We start from the raw sequence: 22,913 nt of genomic DNA on the forward strand, positions 1-22,913 counted from the left end.
ACAAATAATATGATGATAATAATTTATATATGGCCTGCATACATATGTGATGCATGAGATGTGTGCGGAGGAATTATCTTTGTCGTATCAATGTATCATATTATCATCATATGTTATTCTGATGATATATATATAATATATACATAATATATTCTGGTACAATTAATTAGTATTAATTACCTACATTAAGATATTAAGCGATAAATACCTTCTTAAAAAAAAATTTTTTTTTTTAAGAAATTTACAATCTATACCTTAGGCACAATGAGTAAATGTGATACCTAGTATAGTAGTATGGAAATATAGGTATTGTTATTTTAGGTTTGGCATAATATGTTTGAATAATACTGGATCAAGTAATTAGAAAAAATGTTCTAACCACATAGTTATAGTTATATAGTAGGTATACATAGGTGCATACATAATATACACAATACACCCTAAAATAAACACAATAATATTATTATACTTTAAAAAGAAATTTAATTTTAAAATCCATCTTGTGTTTTATTAAGTTGTTTTTCGTTACAGTTATAAATCACTTAATATAACATACAAGTATGATATGATAACGTAATTTTGATACTATCCAAAAACTCATAAAAACTATCCGCTTCTCATGATTGAATAACATGTTGGTTCGTATAGGTATACTATTTGGTATAATAATTTGTAATATCTATTATAATAATAATACTAACAGGCATTCATAGCGACAAAGTATTTTGCTCGGCAGGATCTCCAAGTACTCAGTAAAATGTGATTCGATGTACCGCGTGTACCTAGGCGTAATATCATTTTGGTAACCGAACACAATCAGTGGACAATAATTATTCACTAAATGCTTAAGAGCATCAACTGTCTTAGCCGTTCGCATATAACACGCAATATAAGTAAAAACAACACACAATAAACGCGTGTATAGACGTATATTATGGTGCATCATATAGTATACCTAGCTAGTTATTCATTTCTCTCGAGTCTCCGCGCTGCCGAGAAAATAAATAATAATTCGTACACACATTATATATTCACACACACATATATATGGACCTTTGTCACGAGTGTGACGGTTAATTTACCTCGACGTGCAGGCAATAATATAAAAGTGAGACTTGCACTGCGCGTCAGAGGTCTCCCCAGAGCGTTCATTATTGTTGTTATAATAATAAAAGCGCGTACGTGTCCCCGCTTGTACCTACGTGTACCTATATATAGTGTGCGCAGACCCACACACCCACACGCACACACTCACACACCCACACAGTCGTTCACGTCTAACCGGATGCCGTCGTGTCGTTTTGTCTTTTCGGAGACAAATTGACGCGGAGATGAAGACGACGGCGACGATTACGGGCGGGAGGTGGGGGGGAGGTGGCTGGGGAGGTAGCCGGAGGCGAGAAAGTCGCGAGGTTAAGTATATAAGCATGCGTATATATATTATTCGCCTTTTGAATATACTCTTGCCGTATAACAACACAATTTACTTTCGTGAGAGAGAAAAAAAAATCCGTAAGTATATATTTGCGTTTTCGTCCTGAGAGACGCGTGGCAGATGGAGGATCGTAGGAGCGGCGGGTGCGGGAGAGGGGCGAAAAAACAACTCCCGCTCGTTATCAAAATGTCAGTTTCGATCCGCAAATTTGACGGTGCACGTGTATGTGTTTACTATATACATATACATGTCTATATTATATTACGTGAGTATATCATGCCTGTGTGTGCACGGAGAGAGATAAAAAAAAAGTACATTTACTGTACCTGGGCACACGGGTGCGAAGCGAACACACATTATAATATATTTTGTAAACGACTAGAATAATACGAGTAGGTATATTATATAATAATAATAATAATAGTAATATTACGCAGTGAGAGGTGTTTGGGGAATGTTCTGTGCCGAACTGCCGACCGAAAAGCCGACAGAATATTATATAATATTTTTTTCGTCGTGTATTTACATAGTCGCGGGCTATTATTTGACGGATATCAAAGACAAAATACGATATGGTTGTTTTCTGCGTTTCACTAATAACGATTTGAATATGCGTAAAATAATATTACTATTATTATTATTTTACTCGAAGACATTTGAAACCCAAAATATAATATTGTTATCATTGTTATAATATAACGAGGAAGAGGAGGAAAACAACGCATCCGAGACTGACGAAACACGACTGTGTTTTTTACGTTAGTATTATAATCAATCGACGTATAAAGGTTTTTAAATTTGATTTTTTCAAAAATATTTTTTTATTCTGCCGTGGTTATTTTTCTACCTACTCACAAAGTTAAACTCTCAATTATTGCCCTTCAAATTTTACTTGTAATGGCAATTTCGTCTTTATTACATACCTTTATGATACTCAACATTTTTCGGAATCATATTTTATTTGTGTATATCTAGGGAATTTTCCAAGCCAGAAATTCTTATAAGAATCTGAGTATCGTATATATTTAATGAAAGTGAGCACCCGGGTTCATGAAACTGATGAGTGCATTAATATGATACTCAAGGAGTTCGTGAAGAGATGTGTGAAATTTGCAGTCGACTTGTTAAAAGGTTTATCATATGACTTAACGTCTTTTGGCCTCTTGGTTTACCTATTAAATTCATTTTTTATTTTGATAGTAAATATATTATAATAAGTAATATAGCGGCATCGTATGCTTCCCGGCGGGTACAAAAATCTATGCACAAAACCGTGCTTATAATATCGTACCTATACTTACTATACCTATCATAAATACTTGTATATTTTTGTTTAATTATAATACATGAATGTATAAATGTTTTTTACTATTAGGACTAAGATATAATATTATATATTTAATATTTATGTATTTTTATTTTTATTCGAGCCGATCGGGTACATATTTTTACTTGCCTGCTGAATTTTATTATTATTATTATTATTATTATTATTATTCACCCGAGCTGGAGGGACACGCTATATTATTATATTGTCCGATTGCTTGGCGACAATCGCGTGTCGAATGTCCATTAAAAAGTGTTCAATATCAATTTGCACCCATGTTTATGACTGTTGTTTTTAACCCTTTGGCCCCCGGAAGCGGAACTGGACGCCATAAATCTCCGGACACTACCCCATTCTCCCCCGTCCCCTCGTGCTCCATTGTGCGACGTGCCCGGGGCAAGATTTCCAGCCGGTGCTTTGCGCCGGCCGAGAAACCAGTTGGCCGCGCTGACCACTGACCCTGATCGATAAATTTGCCATTTTTTCTCCCTTGCGCACAACGCTACACACGTACGCACACACACACACACACACACACACACACAGATAATGCATACCCGTCCGGGTTGACCACCCAATTACCGGAGACGCCTCTGACAAACGGCTCGTGCGCCCTCCCACCCCTCACTGCCACGTGACCACCCCAATCGACGGCGTGCCCATCATCGATCGCCGAACAACCGATTTCTAATTTTCGTTTTGACGAAAACCCGCCAAACCGGTCATCCTCGATCGAGTGCGTATTGTACTCGTACGCATCGAGTAACTCTTGTACACGCGGGACGGCTATAACTGCAGTTATAATATACTATATATATATATATATATATATAATAATACAATATATAATATTATGTACACCACGTGTAGATGAGGTGAGCGTAAGAGCGAGGTGGTTACTCGCGTGTAGTACAATCGTGTTTATATTGTCGTAACGACAATGCCCCGTCGTATGTATAATATTGTACACCGATAATAGTGTATGTTTCCGGGTTCAATATACCTACCGACGACGGTAAATCGGTTTTTAATCGTTTGAGGGTCTGACGTTTTTAACGATTCGCTTTTATTTCATTCTCGCTGTTGCAAAAACCGTCTACGCAGAAAACACGCTGGTTAATAATTTAATGCAGTTAACATTTTTCGATACTGTTCAATGGCGCCGGCTTCCCTCGCAGGGTGCTATGAAATTTCCAAAAGTACCTGTACTGTTATGTCGTAGATTATTTTGAATTTGAACAGCTGGTATTTTTATTCTGTTAACAGTGTCTCACTTTAAATGTGGTTTTTACTATATCACTTCGACGCAACGTTGTTTATATTATTTTACATACTCATTGCAGACTTACGGTACCATTTCGCCGTTTTTAAAACAAAACTATACTCATTTCCACTATCATTAAAATTTATAATTTTTCGTTATTATGTTCGGTGTTGTTCACTTGGTTATTTTGGCGGGTACTAATAAAATATACATGGATAATGTGGTATTATTTTTATAATGTCTAGTAGTGGCAGTATTTAAATTCGAATAAAAGAATAAACTCGGGTTTTATAAATAGTATTTAAAATTATCTTTAATATATTATCATACAATAATTTTGGTTTGATTAAGTGTAAGATTGATTGAATTAGATTTTTTTGATGTTCTAAGCCTCTTAGGTAAGTCTTAAAGTATTGTTAGCTAAAATATCTAAATGCAATTTCGTTGTATGTTCCCTCCCAAATCTGATTATTGCTTGTCTTATCTGTTATTATGTCTAATTTTGTAGATTTGTTTAAAAAACTATTTTAAGCATAGGTACTAATTTTAACATAAAAAACTTGAAAAGTATATAGAAAATGATTGAAAAAGTTTGAAATATTGAATATACTGTACTTATAAAGTCATATTTATAATAAAATAATTTAAAAAAAAAACTAAAATAATGAATTAAAATAAAAACTATAAATAGGTACAATAATTTTAATACAATATAAGATGGCAGTGGTAAATATTTAAAGTAAGACTTTGTTTTATAGCTAATAAATGGCTAAATATGTTTATATTACATTTTTTTTTTAATCTTAAAGTGTATATTGTATTTTATATTATTATATTTTTTTTTTTTTTTTTGTACAGTTTTATTCATATCAATAACGCGAAATCTAAAAAATAATTACAAAAACTCATTATGTAAATATAATTTATGATTAAAATAAACATTGAACTCACTAGCATAATATTATTTTAGCTGGTCGTAATTTAAATAATTACAATCAATATTAAACTGCGTTTAAAAACTGTTATATTACACGTAAAACATTATGACTCTTGTACCGTAAACACTTTTTAATCGAGCCAATTTGTGTTGGAGAATGGTGATATTTAAGGTTACACATATTTATTTATTTCAAACTTCTAAGCAAAACATTCTTTATGGAAATTTCAATGTACAAAAACGTGTATCGAACTAATAATGGTAAAGTTTTCTATATAATTTAAAAAACATTGCAAGTTTAGATGAGAAGCCTCTTCACACATTTTAAGTTAACTTCAAATGCTTATAAATAATAGAAAGTAACTACTCATTAAGTCTTTAAGTCTTCAACATTTGATTTTTATTCATTGTTTTTAAAAACCTTTCAGGAGGTCAATCTACTATTTAATAGATGTCGGGTATACCTCACTATACTATACACATTTAGTCGGCCACTGTCATGGATTTGGTTCATTTGAATTCAATAATGTATAATTTTTTACAAAAAATGATTCTAAACAAATATATCTCATCTTATATGTCTATTATTAATAACATTGACTATAAACACTACGTATACCATATACTATATTATAGTATTTATAGTCAATGGTCTACTTTAATATTATTTTATATAATAGAACTAGCTGTTATTAACTTAAAAGTCAGTAGGTAATGATGTATCTACAATATAACAGTGTGCCGCTGGTTCCACGGTATAAATTGATAGTTTATAATTAATCTGAACGACTAAACATTTTGAATAATCATCGCGTATTGAAGTGGTAATAATATGTGAAATGCGATAAGTTATAACTTAATACGAAAAATATCTTATTTCAAGACATTTGATCAAATATCTAAAAAAAAAAAAAATTGATTGTCCACATTAATAATCATCGGTATTTTTAAAGCTCTAATTAAAACAACTTATTAAGAATCTTGTATTTAATTTCTAAGCTTATTGACCGAGAATAAACATTTTCATCAACATTGATAAATAAATATTTCAAAAGTCTAGAAATTACTGAAAATGAATTTTAATGTTTTTAAATTTTGTAAGTATAGGATATAATATTTTAAGTAATAGTTGAATGTTCCAAAGTTTTATGATTAATATATTTTTATTTATATGAAAATAACAAAAATCGTCGAGGGTCAATCATATTATTTTACGTGTGAATATCTAATTTCGTATTAATTTGAACTTAAAATGTTCGCATCAAAATGTATGTGGTTTCATATAGCTTTGTTTTGTAATTCTAACAAAAACTATTATGAAGAACTTTATATTAAATGTGTAAGGTTTTTGACAGAACACTATTTTTTATCAATATCTATAGGGAAAAAATTAGAAATTTGTCGAAAATGTTTTCTACTTCCTACCTATAAAGAAGTGTCCTTAAAAAAAAAAAAACATGCATCTTTGGAAAGCCTATACGTTCATCACTCCCCTCAGAATGAAAAATTAGAACTCAATAAACATTGGCAAATGAACCATAAAAATATAGCACTACAAAAAGTACTCACTTATTTTAAATTATCACAAAACACAAAAACTGACTAACACAATGGGTGTTTTGTTATAGATTTAGCTAATATAACGCGTTCGAAAACTTTTCAATAAGTTCATTATAACCGCAGACTATATAATACAATAATAGTAGTACCTGCAGTATATTACTGAAGTGGTGATATTAATGAAAAAAGTTTTAAAGGTTTGTAAAAATAAATATCTTTATTTTTATCACTGTAAAACATAGTGGCATAATATTTATTATTTTCATTTGAAAAAAAAATAACGGTTATTGGTTTGTTTGTGTAAATGTTGACTAATTATTTATGGAAGATGATTTAATAATCATACCGTTTGTTTAACTTTGTAAACATTTTTATTACGGTTTGTCGAAACAGTCATTGACGTTTCATTGTGGTTACAAGATGCTTAATTAAAAAAATATATATATATATCCGTAAACAATCGAGTTATTTGCAAGAACTGCACACAGCACGGTAATCAGTAATCACCTTCCGCTACAATAATATTATAATATGATATGAAAATATGGGTACCCTGTATGAAGTGTATAATGTATATATTATTCGACACATTTATTATTGGATCTTTGACGTTTCGTTTCCAAGATAAATAATATTTTTTTCCTTTCTTGCAATACGCAGCAACAGCAGCAGCGCCATACCCATTTATATGTATTATATTATATTATTACAGGACTAGCGCGCGTCACGCATTTTGAGATGCTCATATGTATATACGCTTTTGAACCGCGTGGGGAGGGGGGATTTTTTTCTTATTTTTATTACACGACGTCATGCGCGCGCTCTCCGGGAGCCCTGCAAGACGTGTAATCGGCTAAAGATAAAAAAAATACCGTTTTTTTTTAAGGTCCTTTTTTTCGATCCTTGTTACTTTCGCGCTATATAGGGGCGGCAGCCAGAGAGGAGGAAACGGTAAAACCAATTTCCTAGAATTCGAACGCCCGCCCGCCAAAGAGAGCCCGCACGTATGCGTGTAAGTCCTGTATACACACGCTCGCATATACATACATTATATACATACACACACGCACACACACACACATAGACACTGTTATACAGTATATACGATGTACATGTTATGGAGCAGGAAGCCGATTGGCGGGAACGTGGGGCCCAATAGGCTGAGAGGGATGATATATGGGCGGCGGACACCACCCGCCGGCCTCAGCGTTAAAGCCGTGGCGAGAGCCGACGAGGGGGTTGAGGGCGGTTTCACCCACAGCGCACACGGTAAATAACAAATGCCCTCGGGGGTGGTATGACGTGTGGCGGGGGTGTGCCGATTTTGCGCACGTGTGTGTGTGTGAGTGTGTGTATACGTTATCGTGTGTGTGCTCTTTTAGAAAGCATCCCTCCGGTCGTTTTATTGATTTATGTGTGTGTGTATGCGTGTGCGAGTGTGTGCACATTCGTGCTTATGTACAGTACACACATATGCGTGTGTGTGTGTGTGTGTGTGTGTGTGTGTGTGTGTGTGTGTGTGGGTCTTCTTTGCTGGCCCAGGGACGTGTGTATACGTGCGCGCATGCTCACGTACGTGTATTTCTGTGTGTGTGTGTGTGTGTAAAGGTTTCTTTCGCGAGGGATGCGAAATGCTATTTCCATCCCTTTCCGCTGCTGCCGTCGCCACTCACCGCCACTCACCGCCACTCTCGTCCGCACCCGGACACCATTAGTTTGCATACACTCCTTTGAATGTTGCCTAAACCGCCACCACCCTTTCGGAAAAGATAAAAAAAATAACTTTTCTCTCCTCGGGCTGTTCCCGGGCAAAAGTTCTCTCCCTCGGCTTTTCCTGTCACTGGACTAATCGCATTTTGGGCTTCTCACTCTGAACGTTCACGTTGCATAATCATATCATTGACAGAATGACAAGAATGATAAAAGACATTTTTCCCATCTGCCACTCTCCGAATGACTACTGAAGTAGTTTACTTACCTATATGTGATGTGTAATATTATTACTTGGGCTTAGAAGTTATGGAAGTTAAAATCAATCAAATTCATAGGTATCAAAAAAAAATGTATAACTTTTAATTTTTATATTAATATATGTTATATTAGTACTTATATTAAAAAGTAATTTTTAGTTAAAAAATATGATGCATTGATACTAAAAAGAAAGTAAGTGTTGTGAAAAATTGATTGGGAAAAAATAATACTATGCGGTCGTAGGCAGTAAGTATTCGTGGTGTAGATAGATACTAAGTATACCGCCGGAATAAAAACATGCCGTTACCAAAAAGTTTTGTTATAGCTTATATATTTACTAAACTTTAAACAAATCGTTTGGAAAAAATGTACGTTAAAAAGTATTGAGTTTAAAATACGTAGATATTTTTTATAAAATATAAATTCAAATAATATATAAAATTAGGAAATAAGCAACGCTTTTCAAAAATATGTATTTTAAATATTCCTTTTCTAAACTCGTAATTCTATATGAAGAAATCTCTAGCTTAGTCATGCAAGAAAAAATATTTTACAATTTATGGGTTTTCTCTAATACAATTAATGAAATTCGGTGTTTTAAATTAAATTATTAAATTATGTAAATTGTAAATAGTTACTTTTCTATAGTTTCATTAAATTATATTATAATATTGTTTACTTAGACTTATATTATTATTCATGTCAATAAATATTCAACATGTATAAACAATATTTTATGCGAAATTGTGTTGATAATTTGAATTTGTCATAATACTCATGTAATGTAGCTTTCATCATAATAATATAAAAACCGTTAGAGATAGCATAATAATATACATAATAATGTAATTGCGATCTATTCATTTTGAATTTTGGACTAAAAAAGGTATTATTTATTTTGTTGTTATTAAAAAATATTTCTTTGAACATTTAATATGAACGCCATAGTCCATGAAAATTGACGAATAATTAAAAATAAAGGAATAAACAAAAGAAAAATTGAATCAAAACCATAATTATTTATAATGCTTCAAAATATTCATGATTATAATATAAGCTAACCTTATTTTCTTAAAATTATGTTGAAGAACGGTTAATTACCCTTTATATTAAATACGTTTTAAAACTATTGTAATTGCATTAAATTACTATATATTTTTCTCTTAGGGTAAGATATATTAGCATATTATTTAAATATTATTAAATTACGAATTACTATGAAACTGTTTAATATTATTATATTATACATTTATAATAATATATAGTGGGATAGGGTTAAAGAGTATAATCTTATGGGTTAGTAATAATAATATATTAAAGTATTATCTACAAACTCAAAATAAATTATTAATTGCTATTAGTTTTTAAAAAACAGTTGTACATTTTTTCTCTGCAATTTTAAAGTAAAAAAATTTTAATAGTTATAGGTAATCTAAAAAACATCATTATACAGTGCAATAAAAATAGTTCATATCGCACGTTATGAGCACCTGACACATCATACTTAACACTTGTCTTAAAAATATATTTCTTTACACCAAATTTCTGTTATATTTTTATATTTAGCCTATAGATATTAAAGAGTAAGAGTAGGTAGTAGTTTTATTAGCTAATATTTTGAAATGTGATCATATACTATCTACGAATACTAGCAATAATTATTATTCTATACAACTGTGAAAACATATGGTCAGCATTTTCGAAACTAATGATTGGTGTTAGAATGGAGAGTGTGGAAGGTGAAATTTGAGAAAGAGTGATGGAGACGCATATATATCGGAAATAGCGACTCGAGGGAATGGAATGCTCGAAATGGAAAACAAACAGGAACGATCGCATGTTGGTACAAAAGAACACTTCAACGTCTTTAATGTTTTCTCAATGTAAACGACTTTCGGGCCGCGTGCCACTCGGGTTTCCTTGAAGTGAAATTCAAAGGTTTAAAAATACAAAATAAGTAAAGCAAAGGGGAACTACGGTGATTTCGTGCTTTTAGAAAGCTCTGCAAATTATGTAGTTGGAAGTACGCGTTGGGGTACTTAAGCTGAAAAAAAACCGTTTTTGAACCTTATTATTTATTTGAGATCCATTTGTTTTATTATTTGAATGTCTAAATTTCTAGTATTATACGTAAATGCGAATAACTTTGGTTTAAACGTTAGTTTAATTGAAATCGATGATAATTTTGATATTCAGGAAAAATACTGACTTACAAATTAATTATCATTAAAATAATATATATTTATAGTACCTATAATATATACATTATTCATGAATAGATTACATTAAGTATTATACATTTATACAATAGTATTTTGATTTGAAATTAATTATAATAATATGGAAGATCTTTGTTCGGATTCTAATGTATTATAATAATAATAAAAATGATTTTTTAAAATAGTATTATGGGAAATAGAGCTAAAAATTATTGCTTCTCGAATTATTTGTAGTCTACTATTACAATTTCATTAAATAATTTATTTACTAACCTATAACCTTAAATAAATAGATATTTCTTTAATATTTATGTTCTTTAGTAATTACTTTTTTATAAAGCCAAAATATTTTGTTCAGTTTATTATGACTTCATACAAAAAAAAAAAACATTATATTATTTTTATTAAGTTGTAACTTTTAACTTATAAGTGTGTTATACTTCATAATGTATGTAAAAACATTAAATTACATGGCAAAATAAATTGTATTGTTAAATAGTCATAAATATTCAAGCTATTTTTTCCGAGCGGAGTCAGAATTTAAAAAGTTTTAATGTTAATTTTAGGTTTAATATTTAAGTACTGAAAATGTTAGGTGTATATATATATATATTATAAACTACAATAAAAAATTAAAAACTTAATGCATGTGAATAAATCTGTTTAAAAAGTGGGGTATAAAAAAATATGTTCTGAGTGATAATTTAAAAACTGTTCAATTTTAGCGATACTCCAATTAAAAAGAATTTGTATAATATTTAATGATAATTCTGATAATTCTGTTTTCAAAATAAGTTTGAAATCATTATCCAAGAATATTGGTGATTGGTATTGATAAATTGATTTTGAGTTTGAAGGTGTAAGCATACAAATAATCTACTTTATTAATTAATATTATGCGTAGAAATTATATTATAATCCAAGAAATTCGAATTCCTATCGCATCTCACGTATAAATAGGAACCGTTTCCATAATATTCCGTTTGATTTATAATATTATTATTTAAATTCGATTAATGATATAATTTTCAAAATGATTGTTACAATAGCTTCGAGACGGATTATTATTATAATAATGTACAGAGATGACATTGAATTGTTTACCTGTCGTTGGAAAAATATATATATATATAAATTCAATAATTATTATACGCATATAATGTGAAACAACAAACGTGTTGTAAAAAGAAGGAAAAAAATTGATGATTACAATTTGATATTATTCTGATTGCTTACGATATATTGTTATTTGTGACAATAACGATTTATGTACAACGCTGCAGTTGCTATATAATATAATATCGTTCAGTTAAGGTATGCGCTATAATTATTTTACCCGTCGGAATTAAAATTACCATATCGAACAAAAAAATCAAATCCTTGTATTGTTAATGGGCTTTAAATAATAACGAAAACACTCTATAATAGGGAACCATCTGAATGGTAAGCACGTGGTTTAGCCACCAACTCAGACACGGCGACTTGACACATGCTGCTGCTAATAACAACGGCGAATATTATCTGGAAATATCAGAATGCGGATGAAAACGGACCTTTGCACGCAAGTGCAAGGTGATTGTGAGTGCGCGCGTGCGTGCGAGTGAGTGCCAATTAAATTTTCGGTTCACAGCCTCCGGAATTGTAATTACAATAACAACTGCGTGGACCTAAGATAAACATCGAGATTATACGCGATTTTGTGTAGAGTTCCTATCTGCCAACTAAATATTATACGTATTTTGGTTAGGCACTCGTCTTGCACCCTCCCGTCGTCGCAACCAGACCGAAAAAACATCCAATACAATACCTAATCCCCCGTTAATCCGAACGGTCTACATCGCACCAGATATTACGGTATATACCTATCCAGCGGTAACAAAAAAAGGTGTTCTCTCTTTTACGCGGCACGGCCAAGTACCCGGCACAATGGTACACTGCGTGATTTATTTCGCCGGGGCCCCCAAAAAAATCACGTTTTATCTGCTCATCGACCGCAAACATCCTCATCAAATTTTCATCTTTAACCCTTGCAACGCAATAATAATATAATATAACAGTAGTGTACATACACGCCGAGTCAAATGGTTACGAGTCCTTTTGTTCGGGGATAGAATATTGTATAAAAAAATAATAAACAAATATCTTTTCGGATTTCTCGACAAACAGCTATTGAATAATTTTGTACAGGATTTAACGACGTGCGCAAAACATATCGTATGTTTTTAGTGAACGTTGGTCGCATCATAATACTTCATTGGAGTGTAAATTGTAAGCCAGTATGTGTAAATAAATACAACCCATCGTAACATTGTGAAGTATGTTCACATAACTATAAGTAATAAGTATAGGTACATATTTCATGAGTTTAGTGCTGGGTAGTGTTGTAGTTCAGTAGTTGTAGATATAGATAATTGTAGGCACATAACAGTTTTACTTACAATATTGTAATATTTCATTTTAACTAGTTGTTACATAATTTTCAACTGTAATAAATATTTTATAATGGTGTAGCCGTGTAGGAACTGATTGTTAGATTAATACGAAAATAAAAACAAAAAATAACAAATAGGAAGTATCAACAATGAGCTGATTCTTCCATCAAGCAATTCACAGTATTATTTATTTTTTTTTTTTAGGAAGATAAAATAAATTTATTGCACTCAGTAAATTTTATTCAATGCATTAAACATAACTTCTGTGTATCTGCATGGGGCAACAAGTGACTACTGAATTTTTCCGATTTTATTACTATCTCTTTTATAAATTATTATCTTCATAACGGCAATTTATATATGTTAGGTTAGGTATGTCTTAAAAATAAGAAAATTATTAAAATTGGTGTTCTGTGTTTCTATCATCTAAAAAATACAAGCGACAAGCGTGGGAATACAATGAATAATCAATAGCTTGCTTGGTATTGTTACTATAGCAGGTACTTATAATAACATAATTAATTTAGTTTTGATACATTTTATTGTAATATATTTTAAGGATAACAGCATGATTATAACTTATACAATTTTATACATTTCTCTATTTTCGATAAGACCCTGGAGAGAGAAAAAAATTGTTTTTATAAGATCACACCTCAGTAATAGAGTTATAACTAAATTGCAATATTTATACTTGGGTATACTTTATGAGACGTAATATTCTACTTAGCATACGTGTACGTACTAAAATACCTACGATATAATTTTATAATATTAAGGTTTTTAGAAGGAACTTGGGGCTATCAGGTGTTCATTCTGGAAAACGACACCGCTGCCAGTAAAAGCGAAGTGTGGTGTGTGTGTGTGTGTATCAAATGAATGGAGAGTTTCTTGTCGAAAATTATACCGGTATAATGGTCGTCGCAAGAATAGATAGATAGAACGCACACAGATAGATGGATAGACAAATGAGAGAGTGGAGAATTGAAAACAGAGAGAGATAGATGGAGAAAGAGGGAGAGAGAGACACACAGAGAGAGAGAGAGAGAGAGAGTAATAAGAGACAATGATGAATTGTCGTGTTGCCGCTGCGTGAAAACAGACTACCCAGCGGCCGGGTGTCGGGACATAATCGAGCTTTCTCGTCCTCCCTACCTCTGCCACAGCACCACCTCGGCGACTTGGAGGTCCCTCCAGCGACACAGCTGGCAGCTTTCGATAAGAGAACGCACATACACACACACACACACACACACACACACACACACACACACTCGCTCTCGCGCGCACCATCTGGGGACCCAGTTCGACGGCAAGAAGAACGGAGCCGCTTGTCAAAGTCGAAAGCCGCACATGAATAATTCACCTACCAAAACTATTGTTTTCGCGCACGTTTCACAGACGTTACAGCGGGGGTAGTTGCTAGGGGTACGGTGATGGACGTACGAGAGACAAGACGCGATAGTTATATATCATATTATACATCTGCACCCCACCACCACCACATTCCGTACTTAGATCTATGATATGTGTGTATAAGTCCAAAATACAATATATATATATATATGTGTAGCAGTGTCTATGTGTATACATATATAGGTACATAATGTGTATTCACATGTAGAGACAGAGCATGGCAAACAGCGAACCGTGCGTGTTCGTCCATCACAGCTCGCTTGCAGCTAGAAGGCACTGTTTTAAACAGTAAAGTTTAAACAAGTTTGGTGGTTACAGGGTATATTATTATTATTATTAAAGTTGTTGTTGTTATTGTTTTTGTCTTATTTAATGTCTAAAACGCTTATATTTTTATAGTGTTGAACTTATATCTTACAGTGGTTCCTACATCTCACACTGTGTCAAATTCAGATATATTACTATAATAATTAAAATTATAATAACGTTTTATGACACGAATTTAAAAGAACAAAATTCAAAGAGACGACAAAAAAAAACTTAATAACATGTTAAAAATTCTAATTTTACACAAGGTACTTTTTTTCCACCGGGTACAATGCACTTTATATCGACTGCCGCACGCATTTACGAAGTTTTATCGAGTAAAGTTTTCGAAAAACACTCGTTATTCAGTATTTCACTTTTCAGGTATCTAACTTTATTATAGGTCATATTAAAACGATAGTATAATATTATATGCAATCATTACGATTTTAACGAGATTTATTTACAAACTACGAATAATTTATTCTGTATCCATTATTATTCGTAAAATTCGTTACTTATTCTAAACGTGGGGTAGTCGCCTCCGCAGTACAATAATGTACCTATACATCATTATTATCATTATTACTACTATACCACGCCGTGGTTATTTCGGAATTAATTTATTAATTAACTTGATAAATTAACTAAACATTGTAAAAATTAACGGAAATACTATATCATCATACGACGTAATCGCTGCGAAGTTTTTGTGGAAATCACAATAATTTAATAAATTATTATACACGCTCGCTGTTTCAGGTGAATATGTATGTATCATGTATCTACGTCGATCAACTCATCGACTGTGGTAATAATAAAATACTATTGTCAATATATATATAATATATAATATATATATATATATATCTATGGTATATGAATTCCATAGCTGCTGTATAGGCTAATATATATATATAACGTGACAACATTAAAAGCTCTTCGTCGTTGGACTTGAACCAAAAACGACACTGCCTTTAATTCATCAGGTCGTACATAATTGCACTCGGCTACATATTACAGCTAATGCTATTCATTACGTATATACCAGTTTTATACGGGTATTTTCTGGTGGTTACGGGAAACTTGGTTACCTCGAAGGCGTGAACAGCATTCGCGTGCGGTATGTGCGTATACGTACGTGGCCACACACACGCCGGAGGTGAAAATATAATAATATATTCACCGGAGCATATATATAAACGCGGGGGCGGGGGGACACTTTTGTGGTTGAAAATCAATAGCCAAATTTGGACAGCAAAGGGGTCGGCGGTGTCGGCGGCGGCGGCGGCGGCGGTGATGGCGAAGAGAGGCGGTGGACGGTATATAGAATGGAATGGTTGTGTGCTGCAGACAAAGTCCGCTCGCTCGGCGGGCAACCCTTGCGGGTGTGGATAGTGGGGAGGTTTCGTCGTCGTCGTCGTCGTCGTCGCCGCCGCCGCCGCCGTAGCCGTAGTCGAGTCGGAAGACGCGCGTGATGGGGTGGGTTTGTGGTGGGTGAGGGGGGAGAGAGAGAGCGGCTTATTGCTTGGATGACGGCCAAAAGTGTGCCTCGAGCGTACATAGCGGATGGCAAAGGCGGGCAGCGGTCGGTCGGGGGCTGGCGAGTAGAGGGTGGCGCTCGCGTTATCGGCAAAAGCCGAATGGTCTACGCACGCACTCGCGCCCGCACACACATACGCTGCGGCGGCGGGCGGGCTAGCGGGAGCCGCTCTCGGGGGGTGAAAGCGTTTCTCACCGGTCGAACATGCATATATATATATATATATATACGACGGGGCCTTTTCCGCTGGCGCGCGCGTTTCCATGACAACGGCGGCAGCGGCGGCCGGACCCTTTGCCGGAACCGAAGCCATCGGAAAGTTCAATCCCTCGGGCGTGTGTATACATATATAATATTATAATATACACACACACACATACACACGCACACACGCGCGCACACACGCACACACACACATGCGACGTACACGTATAACCGCAACCCGCACACGCTGTACCACACACGTCGCCCTCAACTTTCCCTGTGTGTTCTATATATATGTATATCGTATACTGCACACGTACCTATATACGTATAATATATATATACTATACCACCACTACCACCGCCGGCCACACGCGCGCTTTATGTACGCCGTCAGGTTAGGGGTAGTCAGGTTATAGGGGTAGTCGACGGGTTTTCGGTGGCGGTGGGGTGGTGAAGGAATTCAATTTCCAGACCGCGCGCTATAACGCATGAATAATTCAAGGAAATAATAATGTGCGCGGTGAAATTTTCCGTTATTGTTTCAAAGGACTGCGCTCGTGCAGCAGCGGCGTATATATATATGTGTGTGTGTGTGTGTGTGCGTGTGTGCGTGTGTGTGTGTGTGTGTGTGTGTGTGTGCGTGTGTGCGTGTGTGTGTGTGTGTGTGTGTGTGCGTGTGCGTGTGTTCGAGAGGTATATATATTTGTATATATTATATATGATGAGTGTGCGCCACACGTTACCACCGCGGCGTTCCTTTTTATCGTATTGACGCGCGAAAATAGCTGACGGATGCTAAACGGTTTTACTGTTTTTACTCCAAGCTCGATTTCGATTCCGACGAATGCTCATAAACATAATAGTCGTATGAACACCACGGTATAGTAGCTATCGCGGTGTATTTATAATTCACGTGTATACAATAAGTACGCGTTTAGTATATTATATACGGAAGTTCGGTGGTGGCAACGACCACGTGGGGACCTGCGATTCGACGAAATGCTCGTTTTTTAACCTATAGCAATACATTACAATAATATATTCACTTCGTCGAGTATAATATTTGGTCGGTCAGTTGCGTTAATCTGTTAGGTTTTTCGCAACAAGCTCGAAACGGTGGAAATAAAAACAGGAAAACTTGATTAAAACACCACTGCAATATTCAAGGCAGCTTATATGTTATATTAACTAACATTATTCTAGCGTATAGATAATAATAAACAATCGAATTCGATAACTTATAGCTATTATTACTGATCACCTTTATCATTTTTTCTAATAAGATCATAATATTGCATCGTATGGTTTGACTAAAATCGAGTCTGAAAACGCAAGCGCTAGTCGATTGAACGATTCTTATTCAAAATAAGTTTGGGATTTTTTAATATACTATAATATTATTGTGTTTTATCAATTTATTATATACAATAATTTTGAGACATTTATTTCGCACTTCTTAAATATTTGCCTATTTATTATAACTACTTTAATAATATTTTTATACCTTATCATATGTAATCGAAGTTGAGAATTGCTTTGAAATGACCTGTAATAAATCTGTCATTTTTGCCGTTTTTAACTTCGTAAATGATATATGTACTTCGCAATATTGTCATTCATAACTCACACTATGCTACTTTCACTGTATAAGTCGTGACGAAGATACGCATGTTAAAATAATCCTTAAAAATAATAAAATATTTAATTTGCACTTTTGATCAATTGATTAACGGTTTTATAAATTACTCAACTGACACTAACTTGTCCTAGTGCAATCGAACATAAAATAAAGCCTTTTTAAAAACTCAAATGTTGCAATTCCAATTTTGAACATGACCCTTTTTCATAACTCAAAATAAAATATTTGCCTATAATCAGTGCTGTTTGAACTTAACCTACACCACCTACTGTCAAGTTATGAAGCATATAGATGGTGGTGCGAGTCGTACTGTTTATACAATAATAAATAATAAAGGTAAGTACACGAGTGTGTACTCGTCGGAGTTGTTCGTTTTTTCGAAACGCCATCGGTCCCGACCAAATATATCGGCAGTGCACAGAGGAATTCGAAGAGTTAATGCAGTTGAAAAATGTATAATACCCACCCATCCGAATAATTCAGAAACGCTTAGTGCTAGTTGGCACTAGTGCCTAGTGATTAAATTTTTAAACACGTCAGGAAATCACTATTTTAGCAATTTTATAGAAGTTATGGTTTATAATATCATATGAGCTTGGCTGTGATACCAATAATTTATATTTTATACCTACCCGTTTCGAGAGCACAACATATTAATACTACGCAGATGCAGTACTCACTTGGTAATCATCGGTCTGGGCACCACTTTAAGATGCCTATACACGTCATGTACACAGTCCTAAAATATAATATTATACTGTACTACCAGAGCACACATTGTGCGTATTATAATAATATCTTATACAATATAATATTAAATTATGTCGACAACACAACCGGTGGCGTTCGATTTTATCAGACGACAATAAGTAAAAAATCGTAATACTGTATACGACGCGAGGTGCGGTCCAAAATGCACGCACGCACTGACATCCCGGATATCCTACATATGCATGAATAATGCACAGGAAACCCAAAATACAAATGTTCTAGTACACGCCGTTATATTTCGGGTATTCCATAAAACGTGAACAGGCATTGTGTGCGCTCGCCGCCGATCCCTGGGACCCACAGACAGTCACGAAAGGGTTTCAATATTTATTTCCCTTTATTATTTATTAACATTCTCGCCAAGGAATCGATTTTTTTTTCACGGACCGTTACTACACACACACCTTTTATTATTCAAAAAAAAAAAAGGACTGTGTGTGCGGATATTATTTTATACATAATATACGCATATACATATATATGTATATGAAAGGGTTGAGGGTACAAAAACCTGTCTTCCTTGAGAAGAAAAAAAAACATGCCACTGTCACACATCCCGTGAAAGGGTTACATAAAATATATACATATTATTATATATACGCGCCGCGAGACTACCGGGGGGGAGAAAAAAAACGCACGCATGACACACACGACCCCCAGGAGTATGTTAATATAAACTACCTAAAAGGGATGCTGCGCGATTTGAATAGAATGTGTTTTGAAAATTAAGGGTTGTATACGATAACTAGGTTATTATTGTACTTTTTTTTTTCACAGTGAATGGAAATCGGATACAACGGTGCCAGGGAAGGACCCATTTTTTATGTGTCGACCCTGATTTTTTTTTGTATGCAAAAATCCTAAGTGTGAAAAAGATCAACGGGATCCAAACACACACGGCATCGTTAGACCGGAAATATTTTGAAACTACGGGTGAATTTTGTTTTTTTGTTGTAGTTGTCTCTTTGCCCTCTTTTTTTTCCTGGGCCATGTATCTCATTATATTTTTATTATTATTTTTCATCCCTACGGGATGTTGTATTATATTTTCATAGAGTCGCTCGTTAGGTGACAAACCCTTTAGCCAATAAGTATTCATATTTTGTGCATAATAAAAATACCACGTAACGAGCCGTCACAATACGGTTTACGGTTACATAAATGAAGTCAACTGATGATAGCGAACGCGGAACGGTTTTCGTAAATATATAATATTATTTACGATTTTTATTTTAAACTTTCGAGTCGATGCACAAAACAAACCGTGGGCGATATCATGGTAAATATCAAATCATTTATAGTATAATATTATTTATTATGTGAGCCTATTATTTACAGCGATTAACAAATATTTGCGTACTTATAAGTGCAGCATTGTATCCGTTTAACACTAGAATGTCGAAACAACAGTTAGGTACTAGTTGCTGTTTTATGTCGTACTTGCGAAAGTGCACTGATCCGTATGCTATATGATGAATGTAGTTCATAAACCATAACCATTCAAAATATATAATACGGACTTTAACTGTTTTACGAGTACAATTTTCCGTGGAAATGTAAGACCGCGAAATTGAACTTACGAGAAACGTAACAATACAACCTTATGTGTTTACTATGGGTATATAACGTTTTAGAAAGTAAACTTACGAATAATATTTTAGCGAACACATAATAATGTGCTTGAACGTTTCAATAATATGTAACTGGTTCGTTTTTAAAAGGTTTTCAAACCCTTAATGAATGCTTTATTAACTATATAGATCGCTCTAGAGACTGGCTTAGAGACTCTTTAGAGAAAAAGTAAAAAATAATTTGTGATTTGAAATTGCATAGATTAGAATTAGTGATGGGATATCAATATGGGATAAGACAAACCACGATTTTCGAGTGACACGAATTAAATTTATTAACAGAACGGACGAGGGCTACCATCGCCGTCGGGACGATAATATAGATATTTTGGTACGTTTCAGAACTTACGGTGAAACGTCGTTAGCCGATGAGCTTAGTCGAATAAGTACGTGCGTACTTAATATTTACGGCGAGCGAGATGAGATCGAGCCGGAGATCGAGAATATAAACGGTAGCCGGGAGCGGTGTGAGCGGTGGAGATGAAACGGGAAACCTGTTGACGACTTTATAAACGTTTTAAATTAGTATTTATGTATATACACCAAATTGGGCGTCTGCAGGGTGTAGAAATATATTATAAAAAAAATGTATACATATATATACGATAGTCCTGCGGGGGTGGCGTGCCGTGGATGAGATGAGAAAACGAGACGGAAAAAAATCGCTCGTCGTCGATTTCGTTTATTTTTTAACTGAGCTCGTTGAAATAATAATAAATTACCTCGTGATTCGTCGCCGTCGACGAATATAAAATATATAAATATTATATGCAACATAATGATAATATATAGTAGCGGTAGGTCAGGATGAGGAGGACGACTATACTACTCGAACTTGAAACGAACGCGTGGCGGAATGAGAAACGGCGAGTTGGGAAATAATGGGTGTGTGGGTTGGGGGGTGAGAGGGAAAATAATAATAAAAACGCGGGAAAACTTTTTCTCTCATTCATAAGGCTAAATTGCTAGTTAAAATTTCGTATCGTACGCACGTCGCACGCCACCGCCTCCGCCACCGCCGCCACCACCACTCGTCTGCACACTCAGTCTATATAAATAATGTGTATATATATATATTTAATATGTATAAATAATATATATTATTATAAAGTGAGGGGACGAAGACGTCTTGCGGTTTGAGCTCGTAGGGAGGTGCATTGGGTAACATTTAAAATATATAATAAGCTAGCGCAGAGGACTTGTAGCTCTAAAAAATCATCAAATATGCACTAAAATGTACAAAATATGCATTAAAAAAAATAAGATTATTTGTATGAATATAGTTTATTTAAATGTTGATGTGTGCCACCGACATCCCCGTGGCCCGTATTGATAATATCTTATACAGTGAACAATGTCTGTACATAAATACCATTAATAACCAGAAAATAAATCTAATAGGTAATCCTTGAGTTATTACTTATTTCTCTAGGATGAAAAACATGCTTGTGGGATTATTTGTACAGTGAATTACCATGTTAATATGATTAAAATTTAAAAAAAAATTTAATTCAACATTATTTTGGTTGTATATTAAATATTTAAACTAAACAAAAATACCGACGGTAAAAATATTGGTAAAATTATAAATTATTGAAAATATGCATCTAAAACAAAAACAACTAAAACAAAAAAAAAAACTCGAAAAATGCATTTATATGCAAAATAAAATTTCAAAACTAGCTTTGTTTCAGCATAAAATGTATTTTTTTCTTACTAAACAAATTGTTCAAATAGTGTGTAAAGATTTGAACTATCCATTATTTTTATACCTAACTAATAGCCACATACATCGTTTACAGTGTACAGTCACAACCCTATCACAGTTGACTGTTATTGCTATAGTTTAAATTGAGTTAGAACATCAATAATTTATAAATAAGGAAAATCAGAAAATTCAATCATCATCAATCTCGTACCAAATAGTTCTAAGAACTATAGATACCTGCTTACATAATATTCTAAATTGACATCGACAATACGAAATGTTGTTTCATTTATAATATTGTTATCAATATATTTATTACATTAATTGGTTTGTGTTCATTAAATCTTAGAAAGTAATATGATATTTTAATATAATATAATGTTTATGTTATTCGCGTTTAATATTTTTACTAATAAATGAGTTTTGTATGCAGGACTCCTGCAAATAATAACTAGAATTAATGGCGCCTTCTCCTCACCCTGAGATGTTATCTAGGTAATGTTATTAGATTTTATTTTAGACGTTCGGCACCATATATATTATAATA

General features: G+C 33.7%; 1 long non-coding RNA gene across 2 annotated transcripts in view; it reads right to left on the reverse strand.

Moving 5' to 3' along the window:
- Positions 1–22,913, reverse strand: part of LOC111038966 — a 48,827-nt gene that overhangs the window by 841 nt on the left and 25,073 nt on the right. The window lies entirely within an intron of this gene.

Source organism: Myzus persicae, unplaced genomic scaffold (genome assembly GCF_001856785.1).
Source record: "Myzus persicae strain clone G006 unplaced genomic scaffold, MPER_G0061.0, whole genome shotgun sequence".
Lineage (NCBI taxonomy): Eukaryota > Metazoa > Arthropoda > Insecta > Hemiptera > Aphididae > Myzus > Myzus persicae.